The sequence below is a fragment of the Lissotriton helveticus genome, chromosome 10 (assembly GCF_964261635.1).
Source record: "Lissotriton helveticus chromosome 10, aLisHel1.1, whole genome shotgun sequence".
Lineage (NCBI taxonomy): Eukaryota > Metazoa > Chordata > Amphibia > Caudata > Salamandridae > Lissotriton > Lissotriton helveticus.
Window position 1 is genome coordinate 542,331,222 of NC_136071.1, and position 15,050 is coordinate 542,346,271.

The 15,050-nt window shown below is 42.9% G+C and overlaps 1 long non-coding RNA gene across 1 annotated transcript in view; it reads left to right on the forward strand.

Moving 5' to 3' along the window:
* The window catches only part of LOC144785393 (uncharacterized), a 274,528-nt gene extending 266,101 nt beyond the window's left edge, over nucleotides 1–8,427 (forward strand). Inside the window, exon 3 of the long non-coding RNA XR_013601852.1 lies at nucleotides 8,265–8,427. This is a non-coding gene — a long non-coding RNA (uncharacterized LOC144785393). The remainder of the gene's footprint in view (nucleotides 1–8,264) is intronic.
* Nucleotides 8,428–15,050: the final 6,623 nt, after the last annotated feature.

Genomic DNA, 15,050 nt, shown 5'->3' on the forward strand with positions numbered 1-15,050 from the left:
TGGGCACCCGCTGTAACAAGGGGACTCACAGATCCACTCTTCAGTAAACTCTTGGATCTGTGGACTACAGATTGACGCTTTGTTGCCTTGCTTTTTGAGTATGCCCTGTTTGCTGCGATGGAAAACTGGGACTGCACTTTTCATCTCAGGCAGAACTGACTCTAAGGGTCAGCTTAATGACTCCCGGTTCTGAGCTACAGCGATACCAAAAGCTCAAGAGGCCTCTATGCAGACTGCCCAGCTGACCTGCTGCAACTGGTCTCACCTGGATATGCAACTGGACCTGCCTGAGCCCTGCAGCTCCTGATGGAGTTATTTCCTGATCCCCAAGAGGTGTCTCACTGGTCCTGGACCCAGGGTGAGGCCTTAGTTGAGTTCCACCATGAAGAAAACAAGCAATCTTGACGTTTTCGGCTCTTCAAGAACACATATAGGCCAGTTCCCACCAATATCCAGCAACGAGAAGCTCCGGTAAATCTCATTCTTTGTGTTACAGAGACCACCAGCAGTGATCAGCAACACGAGATCTGTACTTTGTGTTACAGTGACACCCATCTGGAACTCTCACCCTGCTCCTCGTAGCCTCCTTCCCCATTAATGGAAATCTTCACTCTGGACTTTCCCAGGTAACTTTTCCAGCGGGACATACTTGGTCCCTGTATCTGACCTGCGCTCCATCACGGTCGGCCTGAACATGTTTTTTTATCTAGTCTCACACTACAAGATAAGCATGAGTGGCACTTTGTGCATTTAGGTGCTTTACACACCTGAAATCTTTAAAATTGCATATCTCTGGTTTTACTGATTGATTTCATTTTGGTGTCAGATAATACATAAAATGTAACTCTATTTTTCTAACTTTGTGTGGGATTTTTTTGTCTTGTGTTTGCACTTTATCCTTGTTTAAGTGCTGCATAAACGCTTTCCACATTGCCTCTAAGTTAAGTCTGACTGCTTTTGTGCCAAGCTACCAGAGGGTAAGCATATGTTAATTTGGTGTCTCTTTGTGGTTCATCTTGAGGAGGGCTGTGGTTGTAGCTTGAGTAGGGTTTCACCCAACTCTATCAACAACGCAGTTTCACACAGGGGCACAAACCATCAAACCTGAAAATGACTCAAACCGGCAGTGCATGGCATAGACAAACCATTTTTTGTTTTTAGTTTTGCTCTAAATTAGATACCAAGTAGTTGTGCAAAATACTGTTCATCTTTTCCAACTTCATTATGTTCAGTATTAAGGCTCCTCAAAGGAGTGTAACACATCTGATGTAAAAGCAGTTCACATTCCAGTTTTCACAATAATGTGGCACATGTTCCACACAGCAGGTAACACAGACACTGGAATTGCTACAAACGAGAGACATACTTTCAAAATCAGAAGAAGTATTATCTCCATAGCTTCCAGGATTGACAATATACAGCAATGAAATATGATGTATTCCATCCACTATTTATGGCAGGTGGTTGTCAGATCAGCTATCCAGTAAGGTCCTTGTTGCTCTTCGCAGACACTTTAATGTCCTCCTCCCATTTCTCAACAAAGACCTTGTAATCTAAAGTTACACTTTGGATGTACTCACCTATGCAGTTCCAGATAATACTGGTATTTTGATGGCCCAGTACTAGCTTACCATTTATAGCGATACACCCCTGAACAAGTATAATATTCAGCAATATCAATGTAGTTCTCATTTTGCCAAGCTTCTTGACCAGGACTATCCCTAATAAATAGAATTTGAGGTGGATGTCAATGCAAAATATGTCAGTTCTGACAGCTTATATGTAATTTCTGTTCACATGCTCACAGCTTTACTGCCATAGTGTTACCACAATTATGGAAGTTTTCACTAGTAACCAGGTTTACTTTCTACATATGCAGGGTCAGCAAATAAGTCTTGTATGGACTGTTATAGTATATCAATTTAATTTGTGTATTTTCAATAAAGGATCTAGCACATACCTTATTACCTTATGTTTTCTAGGGCGGGAAATCTTCAAGTATGTTCCCTAAGTCGGTTGAGGGGATGCAAGATCCATACAAATCAGACATAAGAATTTCTCCCTCCACAAACTGCACAGGGTGTGATGTTGATGCTATGAAGATATAGTTATTCGTGAAAACCAGGTCATACTTTATGAAATTTGGCAAAAATGACCACATACGTCAGGAAATATTTGGTTATAGTTTCCACAAAAGCACAAAACTTCCTGATTTCCAGCAACCTATCATCATTGTACATGTGGGTGAAGAGAATAGGGCACTAAAGTTCCCTCTTCTGCAATGGGAAAAAGGATCAACAAAGCTGTGTCCCGCAAATGCAGCTTTACAGAATATACGTATTGGTGTCCAGGAGTATCCTGGAGACCGTCAAAAGAAAACAGTTATTTGATCTCAGATCTTGTGCATTGCTATAATAAACAATTAGAGGATACAGGATATGAGGCCCCTGAGCATGCTTCATATTGTGTGCAATGCAGAGTACTTTAAAGTCAATTGTTTTATTTGCTGGCAGCCAGTGAAGGCTGACCAAGGTCAGGCGTTCAGACTGACATTTTGGAAGGCACAACAAAACACAAACTGCAGCATTTTGAATAGTCTGCAACCTCTTTAGGACACAGGCGGTGCTGCCTCGGTAAAGCAAATTACTGTAGTACAACTGTAAGAGTAAGAGACCTTGAAAAACTGCTCTTCAGGTTTCACCAGGTAACCATTTAAGCATCTTCGTCAAAGCTCTGAAAAGGCCAAAACAAGTCCCTGCAACTTTCTTCACCTGGGGGGGCATGGGGAGATCTTTATCCAAAAGAACTCACAAGCTCATGATTTTTGGTGAAGGAGATGGACAGTCTCCTGGGAATGACCGTCAAATTAAATAGTCCCAGAGGGATGGGGGTATTACTGACCACAATTACCTTTTGTCAATGTGTAATTTCAGGCAACTAGAGGTCATCCATTTGTTGGAATGCGCAAGGCAGCTGGATAGGTTCACAGTGGTTTGACTCATATTGAAGGTACTTACTGAAGGTAATTATTATTTTATGGCAACACCAAGAGCAAAAACTGGTGCTGGCATACTTGAGACAGTTCTTAGCATGACAGACACCTATAACACAATAATGGGTTAATAAATAATACATTGGGGCACACATAGCACAATTTGAAAAAAAATAGATACTAGCTGCAATCTTCTTTTAAAATTCATGGCAAGTATTACGCCCTAGATCTTTAAAAGATCAAGTCAGCACCATAATATAGGTCGTGGGCTAAATTAGACATTTTTCTGTGGTGTGTTGTTACATGCAGTTATTAGGAAACTTCAGCAATGCTAATTGTAGAGTTCAGGTCATGTGACGTACCTTCCTGGAAATAATCTGGATCAAACTTCATATGATGTCACTTTCTGTAATGTCTTTAAGGTTAAAGGCGAAAGACTATATGATATCTCTTCCCCTACCTCTGGAAGTTTGAGGAAATTATGTCACTGGAATAGAAAAGACATTTATCTGCAGGAAATTGTTCAGCCTACCTCATCTTTTTTTTTTTTTACTTTGCAATCATGTCACTTTGCAATGCATACAAAGTTACAATTTCAGTTTGGAAAGCTTTATTTGACAAATTAGTCATATCAGCACATAAAAGGTAAACACAATACAAATATTTATAGCCACTGTAAAATATGAATGTGCAAATGAACAACTTGTATGGTATTCTATGCACCACAACAAGTTGACATAAAGAATAGGAAACAATAAATCATGATCCACGTAAGGGAAATAAGACAATTGGAATAGGTGGGAGTGGGAAAGAGCTCAACAGGGATAAATGGAAAATAAGAATGTCAGGACAACTTAATTTGGGGAAGGTCGACCAATAAGAGACCTTAATTAAAACACAGTTCATTGCTAATCACAATTTAAAACCAGTGTTATATGATGCAAAATAAAGCTAAACAAATGTATTCATTTAGATCTTACTCTAATCACTCAGATCCATCCCAGTAACATCCCATTTGCACAGGTGTAAGTTGAGTTTGGGTCTGCCCTTAGTATTATCAGTGGAGACCAGCTGCTACTGATCTCTAAAAGCCTACAAAGGGGTAGGAGCCATTTCTGGCCAGGTGCACTATATCCTGGGCAAGCAAAGAGCATATGCCCAATGGTTTCTTTAAAGTTCTTACAGTTATGGGACTGTAGGTCACCATTTGGGGTCGATTTCCTGGTTAAAGATTTTAGAGGGAGGGTGATGACCCTGAATTAAAAATATGGATGTCTGTCCAAGGGAACACATTAACAACAATCCATACCACTGCAAAGCAGAAGACATGCAATTGCATGTGGCCCTGCTCAGTATCCAAAATATCATTGCAGATGCATTATATTGTAAACATTTAGAAAATAATGTCTAGGATAACAAAACATTTTAAACTCCCTCTCCTATCTGTGCAGCCACGTCCCTAAAACTTTTTTTTAAATTGAGTGAACCTACTAGGTATCAGGTAGTTACCTTGCAATTTGATACTACTATTTACTATAGTGGGTGTGTGATGTATTCAGTCTGTCATGATATCTCTTAAGTTATGACCTTGTAAGACAGCCAGAAAAATGAATTGTTATGATTATTGGCCACCATCTTCACAGGTAAGGCTCTCCTCTCATGGCACATTAATTATTGTTCAAACACCTCCAGGGGCAGAGAGTGATGTGCCATCCCTATTAGGTTTTGAAATGCATTTTTAAAACAAGCATTGTTAAATGCAGTTGGTTTCGCCCATGTGATTCCTAAGAAGCTGTTTTTTGTTGTAAGTTGTAGCTTGCTGAGTAGGTGTACAATATAAGTTGCAGAAAGCTTGCTAAAGTCACGTGACTTGTTTATATGCAAAAAGGCAATATATTGTGCTGTTACTAGTGGTACAGTGTGGGTAAGCAATAGCAATATTTCAAAACATGAAATGAAAAAGGGAAATAATAGAATTAATTGACGTAATAGCAATGCTATGTGTTTAGAGGAGTTCTAATAACTTTTGGGCCCGGCATCACTGCACCTGCTGCACCAATCAAATCATGCCCTTGGTGCCTGCAAGATAACTGCAATTTTGTCTGCCTGTATAGTAGTAAAATATAGCAATATCAGGCGTTTAGAGGAGGTCGGACAACCTTTGGGCCCAGTGCCACTGCACCTGCTGCACCATATAAATCATGACCCTATTGTCTGCAATGTAACTTCACTTGTGACTGCCTGTTTAGTAGCAAAATATAGCAATATTAAGTGTTTTGTGGGGTGCCTAAAGCTTTTGGTCCTGTTGCTACTGCACCTGCTGCAGCATTCAAATCATGACCCTATTGCATGCTGGACAAATGTACTGTGAATGTCTCGTTTAGTAGGAACATTTAGAAATAGAAATAATCCGGTTTAGTGGAGTCCCGAGAGTTTTTGACCCCAGTGCCACTGCATCTGCTGCACCATTAAAATCAAGTCCCCTTTACTGCAAGGTAACAGCAATTGTGACTGCCTGTTTAGTAGTCAACTATAGCAATATTAGGTGTTTAGAGGAGTCTGACAACTTTAGGCTCAATGCCAATGCACCTGCTACACCATACAAATCTTGACACTGCTGTCTGCAATGTAACGGCACTTGTGATTGCCTGTTACATATAGCAATATTTGGTGTTTAGTGGGACTACCTGGAGCTTTTGGGCCCGGTGCCACTGCACCTGCTGCACTATTCATGACCCTAGTGCCTGCATGATAACTGCACTTCTGACTGCCTATTTAATAGTAAAATATAGCAATACTTGGTGTTTAGTGGAGTTAATGCAACTGTTGGTCCTGGTGCAACTGCACCTGCTGCATCATTTAAATCAAGCCCCTTTTAGCTGCAGGGTAACTGCATTTGTGACTGCCTATTTAGTAGTCAATTATAGCAATATTAGGTGTTTAGAGGAGTCTGACAACTCTTGGACCCAGTGCCACTGCACCTGCTGCACCATTCAAATCATTACCCTAGTCGCTTAAAGGTAAATGCACTTGTAACTGCCTGTATAGATATAATATATAGCAATAATCAGTGTTTAATGGGGTGCGTGGAGCTCTTGGGCCCAATGCCACTGCACCGGCTGCTCAATTCAAATAATCACCTATTGCCTGCAAGATAACTGCACTTGTGACTGCCTGTTGAGTAGTAAAATATAGCAATATTTGGTGTTTAGTGGAATTATGAGAAATGTTGGATCGGTGCCACTGCACCTGCTGCCCCATTCAAATCAAGCCCCTTCTAACTGCAATGTAACTGCCTATATAGTAATACAATGTTGCAATATTAGGTGTTTAGAGGAGTTCTGACAACTTTTTGGCCCGGTGCCAGCGCTCCTCCTGCGCCATTAAAATCATGACCCTGTTGTCTGCAAGTTAACTGCACTTCTGACTGCCTATTTAATAGTAAAATATAGCAATATTTGGTGTTTAGTGGAGTTATGACAACTTTTGGTCCCGGTCCCACTGCACCTGCTGCATCATTTAGAGCAAGACCCTTTTAACTGCAAGGTAACTATATTTGTGACTACCTGTTTACTAGTCAAATATATCAATATTGGGTGTTTAGAGGAGTTCTGACAAATTATTGGTCCGGTGCCACTGCACCTGCTGCACCATTCATATCATAACTCTAGTTCCTAACTGTAACTGCTTGTATAGTTGTAAAATATAGCAATAATCAGTGTTTAATGGGGTGCCTGGAGCTCTTTGGCCCGATGCCACTGCACCTGCTGCACAATTCAATTAAGGAACCAATTGCCTGCAAGATAACCACACTTGTTACTGCCTATATAGTAATACAATATTGAAATATTAGGTGTTTAGTGCGGTTATAACATCTTTTGGCCCGTGCCAGTGCACTTGCTGCACCATTTAAATCAAGCCCCTTTTAACTGCAATGTAACTGCAATTGTGGCTGCCTATATAGTAATAAAATGTTGCAATATTAGGGGTTTAGAGGAGTTATGACAACTTTTGGGCCTGGTGCTACTGCTCCTGCTGAACCATTCAAATCATGACCCTGTTGTTTGCAAGGTAACTGCACTTGTGCCTGTCTGTTTAGTAGTATAACTTAGCAATTTTAGATGTTTAATGGGGTGCCTAGAGCTTTTGGTTCTGGTGTCACTGCACCTGCTGCATCATTGAATTCATGACCTTGTTGTCTGCAGGGTAACTGCACTTGTGACTGCCTGTTCAGTTTGAAATGTTAGTAATAATCTGGGTTTAATGTGGTCCCTGGAGTTTTTGGCTCAGGTGCCTCTGACCTGCTGCACCATTCAAATCAAGTCCCTTTTACCTGCAAGATGACTGCAATTGTGACTGCCTGTTAGTAGTCACATGTGGCAGTATTATGTGTTCAGAGGATATCTGATAAAGTTTAGGGCTGGGGCACCTGCACCTGCTGCACCATTCAAATCATGACCCTGTTCTCGGCAAGGTAACTGCACTTGTGGCTGCTTGTTTAGTAGTAAAACGTAACATAGCTCTTGTGTATTAACTTTATTTTTGACTTGCAATGTTTATTAGGACATTTAGGATTTGATCATAATGACCAAATCTGTTAGGTTGAAAAAATCAATCTGATAATGCCTACAAAGTGCAAAGAAAGGTACTGAGGCATTAATAGGAAATGCCACAAACGTTCTAAGCCTACAGCATTGCTTTACACAACTAAGTAATACAAATCAAGCATTCCAGAGTACTGTTAGAAGCTGTCTACCTTTTCCATGGGAAAGGATCTTATCTTGACAGTGAATTTGGCTTAAATAGTGTGAACACATTTAGTAGAAGTATCGTAAATGTGTGCAGACAGAGGCAGTTAACAAAAAAAAAGTTCCACACAAAAGCGAATGAACACATTAATTCGATTTTGGAGAACAGATAAGAGCCCCTTTGAAGATATATTAAATATAAGAGATTTCACAAGCACATCACAAGCGCAGTGCAGGCGAAGCCTATTTTTGGTATCCAACTACAGTATTTTAAACCTGCTGATGTACTTCAGTAAGTCTAAGCACCAGCGCAATCATTGGATTGTGAGGCTCCTGTATATTAATTTGCATATTTTCATATAAACAAATTCAGACACTCTGAAGAAATTGGTTGTGTGAGGATAAAAATTCTCAATCGTGTATGTAAATCCAAAGGAATATTGTTAAGCAAAGAACATTTTAATTTAACTAGACTATGGTAGTGTAATTGGTGTTGAACCCTTTCTTGCCTTTTTCTTTTCAAGTACTATGAAGATGTATTGTTGAAGGCCATGGATGAGAAGAGCTTCAGCCCTCAAATGAAACAAAACGTGGAGAAATATCTGAAATTTTAAAGTGATACCCTGATCAAGCCACCAGAATAAATTGTCAATGAAGTTAATTTTAAAAGCATGCATAATCTAAAGAAATGGCAATTATGGTGTGTCTATCCATCTATAAAAAAGTAAATTATTCTTGCATATATGATTTGTTTGCAGCAGAAATCATTGCTCCTAATAAAAAATCAAATTTGGTTAATTGTCTGTAAGAATGGTTGTCATTCAGGTTGGAACTTTGAAATACCACAGCTAAGGCTGTGGTGAAAATAAAGATTGAATTGGAGAGACAGAGGAATTATCTGTTTGCTGGCAAATAATCAGCACATTTCTGCACTGGACAAATATTGGGATCATCATTAGAGAGTGTATAGTATAATTCACAAAATGACTTGCAAGGTTCTGGGGACCATTGGAGGTTATTCAAGGAAAAATATATTTTCTAAATTCAGAGATCTGAGTGGTGGGGGCTGGACCTTTGTTTTGCTTCCTGTAGAATTTCGAATAAAAATCTCATAAGTTCCAGTTGAAGGAGTGAAGTTGCATGAGAACGGGTGAGTTAAACCTACAGTAATTTACTACCAACAGTAATACCCTCTATTTACTGGAAAGGTTGTGACTGGGGGCATCAAAGATTGACTGGAGACATAAGGCTATCATGTAGGTAAAAGAAAAAATAAATTCCCACACAAGGTAAAAATAAAATATTGTTTTATTCAGCATCAATAATCAGTGATGTATAGAATTAATTAAAAGTAATCTAATTATATTTTAGTAAAAATAATGTCCCAATAATTTAAAATTAATGATTTCTTTATTTTTTGCCCTGATTGAATCATAAAAGTATAAATAAAACACTAATATAAAACAAGATACATTCATTAAAAAATCACATTATATGTACTGTAAAAATTGTTCCATAAATAAAATTATTTTGTACCCATAGTTGTCAGAAAGGCATAGTCTATGAAAGGTTTTTGTGCTAATGAATGCTCAGTCCCTTGTCAGATAGCATACTAATAATGCTAGATAAACAAATCAATACTTGCACATGAAACCATACAAACTATCATTAAGAACAATACTAATATCTAAAAATGCTCCTCACATATACAAGTATGCTTCTATAAAACCCGCTTATTTCAGTGCTTTCATCTTGATGTACTATATTGAGGACAAATAGTTTGATATTGAATGAACAATACAGTCATGTGTATTTGTTTTACATACTCTTAGAGCTGTATGGCGATTAAAGAAGACAACAATCGCTAAAGTGGAATATTCCACTGAGAACATTGCCTTACAAAGGCTTTACAGAAAAATAAGACGTGTTCAACATGCTCGATTGGTGTACAACTCATGGGACATGTGTTGAGTATAATTTCAGTTTTATTCCAAAAAGAAGTAAATCAAAGCCAAGGGTAGCAGCCCAAGTCTGAATTTTATGTTAAATGCTCGGAAAATTGGGTTACTTATAAAATGCATAAATTACTCAAATTCAGGTACAAATTTAAACATCATATAGGAATTTACCAGACTGCCCGAATTAACAGTGGATGAGTTTGCTTCTGATACAATATTCCAATAACTCATTTCCACTTTTTGCGGGCACCGCAAGTCAATGCAGTGGGATGTGACCAATAATCCTTCAAATCCATCTTCATAAGCCATGTTTTTATATATAGTAGCGAAGGGATATTGCTTGCTGATTGGCCCCCGAGTAATTCCCTGACACAATCCCTATTGGACCCAGCTTCTCATTTGTCCACAGCCTGATCCAATATAAAATTTGTCTCAAGTCAACTAAATCTGAGATAGACTGAAGATTCACATCCAATCTTATTGGGAGCATAGGGGTACTGGTGGGAAGTCTCAATAGGGACTTTTCAAAAGCATATACATCTTTTTCAAGAATAATAAGATTACAGTGGCCTTACAGATCCACCCCATACAGGGCTGCTCCACAGGTTTGACGCATATATCTCAATAGGAGGTGAAACAGCAAAAGTGAGTACCCTTCCCGCAAACATTAAGATGGACCCTTTCCTTTGCTTTAAGGGCAGTATACGATTCTCTATATCTGAAGCTGTCATCTATGAGAATCACTTATTTTAGCACTGTGAGAAGTTGGCCTGATGTGCAGTGCTCACTATTCTAGTGATCACTATATATCAGTCCAAACAACCCTTATTGATGATTGGTTGTAAGTCAACCTTATAGACCAGCTATCCTAGTAGCATGGATACGAGCAGTCTAAGGCTAAGACTCTAGAGGGCGTGTTAAGCCAGCTGTTTTACCATCACATTACCCCTTGAACACCCAGTGAAAGGACACCACACAAGTGTTATGAAAATAAACAATGTATTTATTAGAATCACAACAACCCTGTACTCTTTATGAGGACAGGGTGCTAAGCACACAACAAAACTCTTACGAAAATACTTTTAAGTTAGCACGTTACACAAATGCCCGAGGGGCACGAAAAACCATATACGCTAAAAGTGGAATGCGAATTACTAGCAGGTAAGTAACAGTTCTAATGGGCTTTGGAATCGCTAGGACTTAACTAGGGAATCGTTAGATTACTACTAGGAGGCCCAGGGGACTCGGGTGCAGAGTGTGCACTCTCACGCGGGATGCGGGACAAAGTCTATGGAGGCTAGTAAAGGCAAAGTTAGTGTTCACGGGCGAACCCGACCTGGTAGGAAGAAAATGACAGTGGATCCTGACCCTTGGATAGTGAGGCTATGCTGGGACACCGGAGTGCCGAAGTTACCTAGCCCAGGGGCTGCAGCTGCATAGGTCTGAAAAGACGTCGGGGATCTCGTTGCCGGACCGGGAGCCTGGAAGGAAGAAGTTGCTGGCAGGCGACCAGTGAAGGAAAGTTCGATGGATCCAAGCCTGGATCAAGGAAGAAGAAACCTGAAAGCAGAGGGGACCAAGTTCTTGAATCACTAGCCAGTGATTAAGTGGGCACCAGGATGGCACCGGGCGAAGTCACCGCAGTCAGGTGAGTGGGCGCTGCTGGGCTCTGCAGTCTCTCGGACCAGGAGGCGTTGTCGGCGACCAGGATGGAGGTGCGAGCTGTCCCACGGAGGATGAAGTCGTTGGCGTCGAAGTTACCCAGGATTGGGCAACAAGCCTTGGCTAATTCAAGCCCACGCGGTGGACTCAAAATGGCGTCTTGAGTGGACCAGGAGGGTCCGGGGTGCTCCTCTTCTGGGAGGGAGCAAGGGCCAGTCTGGAGCAACCAGACCAGCAGCAGAAATGTCGTCGGGCGTCGTCAGGGAGGCCACAAGCCAACGGGCTAGTAGCCAAACAACGCGGTGAGCAGCGGAAAGCAGAAGGGCCCCACGCAGATCGTGGAGATGCTGGGGGGCTGCTCTTCGGTGCTGGAGCTGCTCAGGGTGGGGGCTTCTCGGACCCCAAAGCACTCACCAGGAATTCACTCGGCGGGCTTGCTGGAAAGAAGTCGTGCAGTCTTGCAGATGGCCGGTCCCTTGAGGTCTCGTCGCACCCACGGTTCTCAGCTGGGCTGTAGAGGTGGGTAGAGGTCAGAGGTGCCAGGGAAGCCGGTTCTCGTCGAGCTGGGCAGTCGGATTCCGGAGGAAGGACTTACAGCAGACCGCAGTGTTCTTAGATGGTGCCTGCGGATGCAGGGTGACTACTCCTTAGTCACAAGGGAGAAATCTTAGGAAGAAGTCTTGAGTTCCTTTCGCAGAAAGTAGTTTCAGGATTCAAAGATGATCTGATTTGGAAGGGGGCCAGTCTCTACCTTTATCCTGTAAAAAGGGGCTGGCACGCGACTAGGTCCTGCCCTATGGGTGGGACCAGGAGGGGGGTGGTTACACCCACTTCCTTGGCGGGCTTTTCCCCAGCACAGGGTCTGGAGTGACCCTGGAACTGGTTCCAGCCAGCCTATGCACAGTGAGCACCGGGGTGCCACGTGCAGTCACCTTCCTCTAAAGCCCTGCCTACCTACAATACACAAAACCCTGTCTGGGACGGTGCTGGCACCGCCCCTGGCAGGAAACCCTTTGTCCTTATCTCCTGCTCTGGGAGGACTCCCAGCAGCAGGAGGGCAGACTTGTGTCTCGGTGGCAGCATCCATTTTGTGGAGCTGAGGCTCTGTTTGACTTTAACCGGGGTTAGGGGTTACATACATGTCGTGTCCCTCTAGAAGGGTGGAATGCTAACCCCGTCGCCAGAATTGGCGAGGGGTTAGTATTCCAATTCGTATGACACCTTACTCGACATGTTTTGATAAAGCGATACCAGAGTTGGCATATAACCGCGAGGATTATAATGCACTTAAGAGTATATGGTATGCGATATCATGGAAACGGCTAAGGGATGGATCCCGAAAGCCGCAGACAGGCTCAGCTCATGCCAGAGCACCATCTCACACGATTCCAAGCACTCTGCCTTCAGGATTGTTAAGGCCTGCCATAGGAGTGACTGATAGGAGATCTGTGTGTCCATTTGAGGGTTAGATATAGGTATACTATATCTAAAGCAAAGGGTGATTACACCACCTTGCCCCAGCTGTCAAGCAGCCAGTTGTGTCAGATTTGGATGGCCAGCCAGGGGTGGCATAATACATGCTGCAGCCCCTGGTAGGCCCTGGGTACACCTATGCCCTGGGTACCTAAGGTACACTGTACAGGGACTGATAAGGTGACTCAGTATCCAATTTAGATATGTACCTAAGGTACATGGAATCCATTTTACAGAGAGAGCAGTGGGCCTGAGGTCCTGAACAGCAGGGCCTCAGGTCAACTAAGTCAGAAAACCAGCAAAACACCAGGCAAAAAGTTGGGGGCAACCATAGTCAGGGGTCAACCTTCCTACATAACCCCCCCCCAAACGAAAGGAGATAAGGCTATCCTTGTCCAGGTAAGCCTATATTGCCTAAGTGGCCATTTAAGGAAGTACCAGCACTGGCATGGTTACCCCCTATGTCATGGTCCACTAAGCAATCCCTCACCCTAAGGGTGTCTGAGGGTCTCCACCATAGGGAATCTCTACCTGTGGTGTGTTTTGTCAAAGAAAAAGGCTGGTGCTGAAATGGAGTACTGAAGTGAGGCTCCACTAATTTTGGGCTCAGCTTCCTCCAATCATTTTCCACCATATAGGCCTTTCTTTCCAAGACTGAGTTGTTTTGGGCTCTCAGGGTCAACCTCTGGCTACCTACAGCTGGAGGTTGGGTCCCTCTGTTTGGCTTACTGGAGGGACAGGTCAGGTCTGGGGCCCTCAGGTCCCAAGTTTGGCTGTGCCCAACAGTGTCCATCTGTGGGAGGTCCCTAACTAATTTTAAGGGGGATCCCTCAGGAGTATGTTTTATTTTCACTTGGCTAGGACTACTAGCTTCAGTGCCCTTAATCTGCTGATTGGGAAATTCTTTTGGACAGGGGGCCCTTTGGGGTCCAACACTGGCCTCCCTGACCTCTACAGCCCTGGGCTGACTGAGGCAGGGTAGAGAGGGGCAGGTTACCTGCTCCAGACTGGGTCCCACCTTGGAAGGGTCCACTGACATCAGGGGTTCTGCCAGGCTAGGCCTGACTACCTCTGTGGCAGTTTCTTCACAAGGGGTCAGATCAGTTCCCTGAGGAGGCTGATCCTTTCCTAAAGTCTGGTGGGAGGGAGATTTCTCTTCCTCCTCAATACTCTCTGTCTGAGTGGAGTGATCCATAGTTTCAGGCTTCACAACACTGTCATCTGTCTGAGTTTGAGCTGTGGCCATCACAACTCTCCCAACCTTTCCAGGAGGGGGCTCAGTTTGGGTGTGGGCTGTGACCATCACAGCCTTGACAACCTGTTCTGGGAAGGAAGTTGTCTGAGATTGGGTTGTGACTGGCACAACCCTCCTGACCTGTTCAGGGAGGATATCTTGGACTGGGGCTGTGGCTACCACTGCCCCACTAACCTTACCATGGATGTTCACCATTCTAGAATGGGTCTCTTGCTCTACTTCAGCCCAGGCTGAGAGCTCTAAATCATTCCCCAGTAGGCAATCTACAGGCAAGTTTGGTGACACTGCCACTCTCTTGTGGCCAGTGACACCTCCCCAGCTGAGATTGACCACTGCCATGGGATGATCTCTCTGTACTCCATCAATATTGGTCACCTGGTATGTGGCACCAGGTAAAAGTTGCCTTGAGGGGACTAGACTCTCAGTCACCATAGTGATGCTAGCCCCTGTATCTCTATAGGCCTCAACTTTTATACCATTGATGAGGGGCTCCTGTCTGTACTTGCCCAAAGTGTTGGGACAAGTTGTGAAGTTGGCAAACCCCATGCCAGTCTCACAGACAAGAGTATCTAAGTTTGGGGACCTGGTTAGGCCAGAGTCCCCAGGAACTCCCAAAGTAAATGCACCCAAATTCTTGGGGGCACTCCCACCACCTGGGGGATTACTACTAGTAGTAACAGGAGGTTTGGGAATGTTACTTGGGGGTATGTTTTCCTTATTGTTATTCTTTGGGCAACTGCTGTCAGTTTTTAAATGACCCACCTGTTTACAGGGATAACAATAAGGTTTCTTCTGGTTGTTGGAAGGATTCTGGGACCCACCCCCCTCAGAGGATTTTTGGGGCCCTGATGTGGTTTGATCTGGAGATTTATTCCCACCCTTCTCTTGAGGCTTGGTTGATTCCTTTTTCTGGTCACCACCTTGGTTCTTGGGCCTAATCCTGGTTCTGACCCATTTGTCTG